Raw genomic sequence first — 8,059 nt, forward strand, 5'->3', positions numbered from 1 at the left:
TAGGCTAGGCTGTGGATGGACAGTATCGTAGGCTAGGCTGTGGATGGACAGTATCGTAGGCTAGGCTGTGGATGGACAGTATCGTAGGCTAGGCTGTGGATGGACAGTATAATAGGCTGTGGATGGACAGTATAGTAGGCTGTGGATGGACAGTATAGTAGGATGTGGATGGACAGTATAGTAGGATGTGGATGTGGATGAACAGTATATTAGGCTGTGGATGAACAGTATCGTAGGCTAGGCTGTGGATGGACAGTATCGTAGGCTAGGCTGTGGATGGACAGTATCGTAGGCTAGGCTGTGGATGGACAGTATCGTAGGCTAGGCTGTGGATGGACAGTATCATAGGCTAGGCTGTGGATGGACAGTATATTAGGCTGTGGATGGACAGTATAGTAGGATGTGGATGGACAGTATAGTAGGATGTGGATGGACAGTATAGTAGGATGTGGATGGACAGTATATTAGGATAGGCTGTGGATGGACAGTATAGTAGGATGTGGATGGACAGTATAGTAGGATGTGGATGGACAGTATATTAGGATGTGGATGGACAGTATATTAGGATAGGCTGTGGATGGACAGTATATTAGGATAGGCTGTGGATGGACAGTATAGTAGGCTGTGGATGGACAGTATAGTAGGATGTGGATGGACAGTATATTAGGATAGGCTGTGGATGGACAGTATAGTAGGATGTGGATGGACAGTATATTAGGATGTGGATGGACAGTATAGTAGGATGTGGATGGACAGTATAGTAGGATGTGGATGGACAGTATAGTAGGATGTGGATGGACAGTATATTAGGATGTGGATGGACAGTATAGTAGGATGTGGATGGACAGTATAGTAGGATGTGGATGGACAGTATAGTAGGATGTGGATGGACAGTATATTAGGATGTGGATGGACAGTATAGTAGGATGTGGATGGACAGTATAGTAGGATGTGGATGGACAGTATATTAGGCTGTGGATGGACAGTATAGTAGGATGTGGATGGACAGTATAGTAGGCTGTGGATGGACAGTATATTAGGATGTGGATGGACAGTATAGTAGGATGTGGATGGACAGTATAGTAGGATGTGGATGGACAGTATATTAGGCTGTGGATGGACAGTATAGTAGGATGTGGATGGACAGTATAGTAGGATGTGGATGGACATTATAGTAGGATGTGGATGGACAGTATAGTAGGATGTGGATGGACAGTATATTAGGATGTGGATGGACAGTATAGTAGGATGTGGATGGACAGTATAGTAGGATGTGGATGGACAGTATCGTAGGCTAGGCTGTGGATGGACAGTATCGTAGGCTAGGCTGTGGATGAACAGTATAGTAGGATGTGGATGAACAGTATCGTAGGCTAGGCTGTGGATGGACAGTATCGTAGGCTAGGCTGTGGATGAACAGTATCGTAGGCTGTGGATGGACAGTATCGTAGGCTGTGGATGGACAGTATCGTAGGCTAGGCTGTGGATGGACAGTATCGTAGGCTAGGCTGTGGATGGACAGTATCGTAGGCTAGGCTGTGGATGGACAGTATATAAGGCTGTGGATGAACAGCATATTAGGCTGTGGATGGACAGTATCGTAGGCTGTGGATGGACAGTATCGTAGGCTGTGGATGGACAGTATATTAGGCTGTGGATGGACAGTATAGTAGGCTGTGGATGGACAGTATAGTAGGCTAGGCTTATTATACACTGCTCAAAAGAATAAAGGGAACACTTAAACAACACAATGTAACTCCAAGTCAATCACACTTCTGTGAAATCACACTGTCCACTTAGGAAGCAACACTGATTGACAATAAATTTGACATGCTGTTGTGCAAATGGAATAGACAACATGTGGAAATTATAGGCAATTAGCAAGACACCCCCAATAAAGGAGTGGTTCTGCAGGTGGGGACCACAGACCACTTCTCAGTTCCTATGCTTCCTGGCTGATGTTTTGGTCACTTTTGAATGCTGGCGGTGCTTTCACTCTAGTGGTAGCATGAGACGGAGTCTACAACCCACACAAGTGGCTCAGGTAGTGCAGCTCATCCAGGATGGCACATCAATGCGAGCTGTGGCAAGAAGGCTTGCTGTGTCTGTCAGCGTAGTGTCCAGAGCATGGAGGCGCTACCAGGAGACAGGCCAGTACATCAGGAGACGTGGAGGAGGCCGTAGGAGGGCAACAACCCAGCAGCAGGACCACTACCTCCGCCTTTGTGCAAGAAGGAGCACTGCCAGAGCCCTGCAAAATGACCTCCAGCAGGCCACAAATGTGCATGTGTCTGCTCAAATGGTTAGAAACAGACTCCATGAGGGTGGTATGAAGGCCCAATGTCCACAGGTGGGGGTTGTGCTTACCAAGATTGGCAAATTCGCCACTGGCGCCCTGTGCTCTTCACAGATGAAAGCAGGTACACACTGAGCCCGTGACAGACGTGACAGAGTCTGGAGACGCCGTGGAGAACGTTCTGCTGAGCACATCTGGGACATGTCTCGCTCTATCCACCAACGCCACGTTGCACCACAGACTGTCCAGGAGTTGGCGGATGCTTTAGTCCAGGTCTGGGAGGAGATCCCTCAGGAGACCATCCGCCACCTCATCAGGAGCATTCCCAGGCGTTTGTAGGGAGGTTATACAGGCACGTGGAGGCCACACACACTACTGAGCCTCATTTTGACTTGTTTTAAGGACATTACATCAAAGTTGGATCAGCCTGTAGTGTGGTTTTCCACTTTAATTTTGAGTGTGACTCCAAATCCAGACCTCCTTGGGTTGATAAATTTGATTTCCATTGATCATTTTTTGTGTGATTTTGTTGTCAGCACATTCAACTATGTAAAGAAAAAAGTATTTAATAGGAGTATTTCATTCATTCAGATCTAGGATGTGTTATTTTAGTGTTCCCTTTATTTTTTTGAGCAGTGTATATATAAAAGATGCGCGCACACAGAGAGGCCAACGCACACGATGTCCCGAGATTCAAACACAGCTAAATCGTCAGTCTTCATATCCTGGTTTAAGCAGTTGTGGTGTTGATGTAGTGTTACTTTGTGTAACCTATGAACGGAATAAAATGCCAGCGTGTGTTGCTTTTTAAGCTATCATGTTAAAAAAAAAATAACTGTTGTTCAATCAGGGTGTCAAAATGGCCAGGGTTAACTAGCGTTGATTGTTCAACGTGACATTTCTAGTGTTGATTCAGGTGTTAAATGAACTCTGTAAGTATTACATTAACACTCGTTGGTGTAAAACTGCTCCAGTGTTGGTGTTAAGAACTGGAGTTAAACAAAAACCACACCCATTATTATCATATTTCCCAGCATGCTCTATTTTATTTGTATTTATTTTTTTAAATTCCTATGGGACTCCCAATCACGGCCGGTTGTGATACAGCCTGGATTTGAACCAGGGTGTCTGTAGTGATAACTCTAGCACTGAGATGCAGTGCCTTAGACCGCTGCGCCACTCGGGAGCCAGGGAGATACGTCAGGTAGATTTTTGGAAATGTTTGTTTCAATCTCTATGTTTTTGCATATTAACAGTGCATTCGGAAAGTATTCAGACCCCTTCACTTTTTCCCCCCAAAAATGTCATTTACAGCTTATTCTAAAAAATGGATTAAATAGTTGTTTTTCTCTCTTAAATCTAGGCACAATACTCCATAATGGCAAAGCAAAAACACATATTTTTTTGAGGACAAAAAACAGAAACATAACATTGACATAAGTATTCAGACCCTTTACTCAGCACTTTGTTATTGGCAACGATTACAGCCTCGAGTCTTCTGGGGTATGATGCTACAACCTTGGCACACCTGTATTTAGGGAGTTTCTCCCATTCTTCTCTGCAGATCCTCTCAAGCTCTGTCAGTTTGGATGGGGAGCGTTTCTGCACAGCTATTTTCAGGTCTACCCAGAGATGTTCGATCAGGTTCAAGTCCGGGCTTCAGATACTTGTCCCGAAGCCACTCCTGTGTTGTCTTGTCTGTGTGCTTAGGGTTGTTGTCCTGTTGGAAGGTGAACCTTTGCCCCAGCCTGAGTTCCTGAGTGCTCTGGACCAGGTTTTCATCAAGGATCTCTCTGTACTTTGCTCCATTCATCTTTCCCTCGATCCTGACTAGTCTCCCAGTCCCTACCATTGAAAAATATCCCCACAGCATGGTGCTGCCACCACCATGCTTCACCATAGGGATGGTATTGGCCAGGTAATGAGCAGTGTCTGGCTTCCTCCAGATGTGGCACTTGGCATTCAGGCCAAAGAGTTCAATCTTGGTTTCATCAGACCAGAGAATCTTGTTTTTCATGGTCTGAGAGTCTTTTAGGTGCCTTTTGGCAAACTCCAAGCAGGCTGTCATGTGCCTTTTTTTGAGGAGTGGCTTCCGTCTGGCCACTCTACCATAAAGGCCTGATTGGCGAAGTGCAGCAGAGATGGTAGTCTTTCTGGAAAGTTCTCCCATCACCACAGAGGAACTCTGGAGCTCTGTCAGAGTGACCATCAGGTTCTTGGTCACCTCCCTGACCATGGCCCTTCTCCATCGATTGCTCAGTTTGGCAGCGTGGCCAGCTCTAGGAAGACTCTTGGTGATTTCTTCCATTTAAGAATGATGGAGGCCACTGTGTTCTTGGGGATCTTCAATGCTGCAGATTTGTTTTTGGTACCCATCCCCAGATCTGTGCCTCGACACAATCCTGTCTCGGAGCTCTGGGGAAAATTCCTTTGACCTCATGGCTTGGTTTTTGCTCTGACATGCACTGTCAACTGTGGGACCTTACTGTATATAGACAGGTGTGTGCCTTTCCAAATCATGTCCAATCAATTGAATTTACCACAGGTGGACTCCAATCAAGTTGTAGGAATATTTCAAGGATGATCAATGGAAACAGGATACACCTGAGCTCAATTTCGAGTCTCATAGCAAAAGGTCTGAATACTTATGTAAATCTGGTATTTCTGGGGGTTTTTGCAAACATTTTTAAAAAACTGTTTTTCGCTTTGTCATTATGGGGTATTGTGATGTCATTATGGGGTATTGTGATGTCATTATGGGGTATTGTCTGTAGATTGATGAGGAAAACATTTAATTTAATCCATTTTAGAATAAGGCTGTAATTTAACAACATTTGAAAGGGTCAGAATACTTTCCCGGATGTTCTGATTAATTAAATTTATGCTAATTAAATATAAATACAATTCTAAACTAATCCAATCTGTTATATCTTAAATGTTTGTTCCAGTTAAGATGCCTAGTCTCATGTTTTAGTCTTCCCAACCCAGCAGTCAATCTGAATGTAGGTCATTAAAAAAAATCTAAATGTTGGATATCCCGACTCTGGCTGGATTCCAATAGGAATGACAGCATACTGTGACTCGCAGGCCTTATTTTGCATGTAAACCATGAGTTTCAGGCCACTGTATTAGGGTCAGACTGGGCCCTCTAAATAAGGCCTTATGAATGATGTGTTGTATGTGCTAAAGAATTTAATTTGAATGATAATATATTAGCTTAGAATTCACTCAAAGGGCAAGGCACTGTGGGAAATATGCAACAAAAAAAGGCTTTACACTAAGAGGCGTATAAATTTAAAACTGAAAAGTGTGGAACTGTATAAACACTGGACCGGTGTTAAATGTAACACTATCAGTGTTGATTTAACACTGGAGAATTTGCTGTGAAGGACTCGGGGAACACCATAACAGTGTACATTTAACACTGACCTATTGTAAACACGTAATTCTGAAGTGTTTAATACAAGGTATTAGTGAACCCCATAACAGTGCAACTTCAACAATGAGTTAGTCTTGCATGTTAATGCCGCTGGTGTTGGAAAGCCCCGGTGTTAATGCCGCTGGTGTTGGAAAGCCCCGGTGTTAATGCCGCTGGTGTTGGAAAGCCCCGGTGTTAAAAGGGCAACACTTTAAAAAAAGTGTAAATTCAACACATTTTTGGTGGTTCTCCTATAAACACGTTGAAAGTGTGAAATTGAACACCCACAGTGTTAAAGTTACAGAACGTATTTTTTTGCTGAGTAATGCAGTTCACACACTAACTAGCCCATTGCTCACACCGACATGTTCTCCTCGTTTACAATTCAAACAAATGCAGAAAAATGTGTAAAAGATTCAATGACAAACTGAATTTCTTATCTGGAAAAATCTGTTTGCTTGTGTTATTGTATCCAACTGACAATATAAAGGGGTTTCAAAATAGGTCAATACATTCACGTAGAACACTTTCCACGGTATCGATCGATCTGATCAGCATCAGTCATATCAATAAATAAACAACGATTTTCCACAAACAGAGACAGGGCTGTGAATGACATATTTCCAATAATAGCCACATAGAAAAGAGAGACAGAGAAACACTTGCTTTAGCAATGTTAACATATGTTTACCATGCCAATAAAGCCCTTGAATTGAAACAGAGAGATGGATTGACGCGCACCGACTTTTGCTTATGTCCCTACAGTAAAGGATAGTTTTCCATAGTTTGCTTACCTAAGAGGTACACTAAGGATTCTGTCACCTCCAGTCTTGCTGCGTGTATTCCCCCCCCCCCCCCCCCCCACCCCAGAGAACTGAAGAATGGGTTTCAGTAAACAGTAGCCAGTGTAGTGTAGACTCAGGACCTTTTTCCTCTTCCCTGATGGCGATCAGAAACCGCAGTTTAAGCAGAACAGCGCAGACCTTCTTTGTTGTCCCGTGGATCTCTCCTCCACCACCACTACCAGTGAGCGTGTGTGTGCTTGAGAGAGAGAAAGAGAGAGAGAGCGAGGGTGTGTGGAGGCTGGGCTGGGCTGGGCTAGGCTTGGCAGCAGCTGCTCGCTCTATACCCCTCCCTCTCTTCTCCTCTCTCTCTTCTCCTCCCTCCCCGCCCTCTCTTCTCCTCTCTCCCTCCCCTTCCTCTCTTCTCCTCTCTCCCTCCCTCTCCTCTCTCTCCCTCTCTCCCTCCCTCCCCTCCCTCTCCTCTCTCCCTCCCTCCCCTCCCTCTCTTCTCCTCCCTCCCTCCCCTTCCTCTCTTCTCCTCTCTCCCTCCCTCTCCTCTCTCTCTTCTCCTCTCTCCCTCCCTCTCCTCTCTCTCTTCTCCTCTCTCCCTCCTTCTCCTCTTTCTCTTCTCCTCTCTCCATCCCTCTCCTCTCTCTCTCCCTCCCTCTCCTCTCTCTCTTCTCCTCTCTCCCTCCTTCTCCTCTTTCTCTTCTCCTCTCTCCCTCCCTCTCCTCTCTCTCTTCTCCTCTCTCCCTCCCTCTCCTCTCTCTCTTCTCCTCTCTCCCTCCCTCTCCTCTCTCTCTTCTCCTCTCTCCCTCCTTCTCCTCTTTCTCTTCTCCTCTCTCCCTCCCTCTCCTCTCTCTTCTCCTCTCTCCCTCCCTCTCCTCTCTCTCTTCTCCTCTCTCCCTCCCTCTCCTCTCTCTCTTCTCCTCTCTCCATCCCTCTCCTCTCTCTCTCCCTCCCTCTCCTCTCTCTCTTCTCCTCTCTCCCTCCTTCTCCTCTTTCTCTTCTCCTCTCTCCCTCCCTCTCCTCTCTCTCTTCTCCTCCCTCCCCTCCCTCTCTTCTGTCGTGCCGTGATTATCATTGAGCCGTCACTCATTGTGATTCAGTCCCACACCTCGGGCTCGTGCTACAGACCAGCATCCCCCACCTCACACGCAGCATTCCCCCCAGCCCACGAGACACCCTGAGCTGTCAGGTCCCACAAAAATATACTACAGTTTACTATAGAATACTACTACAGTACTTACTATAGAATACTACTACAATACTTACTATAGAATACTACTACAGTACTTACTATAGAATACTACTACAGTACTTATTATAGAATACTACTACAATACTTACTATAGAATACTACTACAGTACTTACTATAAAATTCTGTATCAAACTGTAGTATACTGTTTAGTATACTGTAGTATACTACACTATAGAACAGAATGTAGTATCCCTCGAGCATGTGTAGTACTTACTATATAATGTTATAGAATACTATAGTGAATACTGCAGTATTATCAGCTAAAACACTACAGTCCACAAAAAACATGGCAACATTTTTA

General features: G+C 44.9%; 1 protein-coding gene across 2 annotated transcripts in view; it reads right to left on the minus strand.

The window, feature by feature from the left end:
* dclk1a (doublecortin-like kinase 1a) overlaps window positions 1–6,805 on the minus strand; it is a 228,305-nt gene extending 221,500 nt beyond the window's left edge. Inside the window, exon 1 of one of the 2 annotated variants that reach the window (XM_036967389.1) lies at window positions 6,509–6,784. The gene's annotated coding sequence lies outside the window, so the exon portion shown is untranslated. Of the gene's footprint in view, window positions 1–6,508 lie in introns of both variants that reach the window. The other variant, XM_036967390.1, reaches the window with a different exon arrangement.
* Window positions 6,806–8,059: the final 1,254 nt, after the last annotated feature.

This window comes from Oncorhynchus mykiss, chromosome Y (genome assembly GCF_013265735.2).
Source record: "Oncorhynchus mykiss isolate Arlee chromosome Y, USDA_OmykA_1.1, whole genome shotgun sequence".
Classification (NCBI taxonomy): Eukaryota; Metazoa; Chordata; class Actinopteri; order Salmoniformes; family Salmonidae; genus Oncorhynchus; species Oncorhynchus mykiss.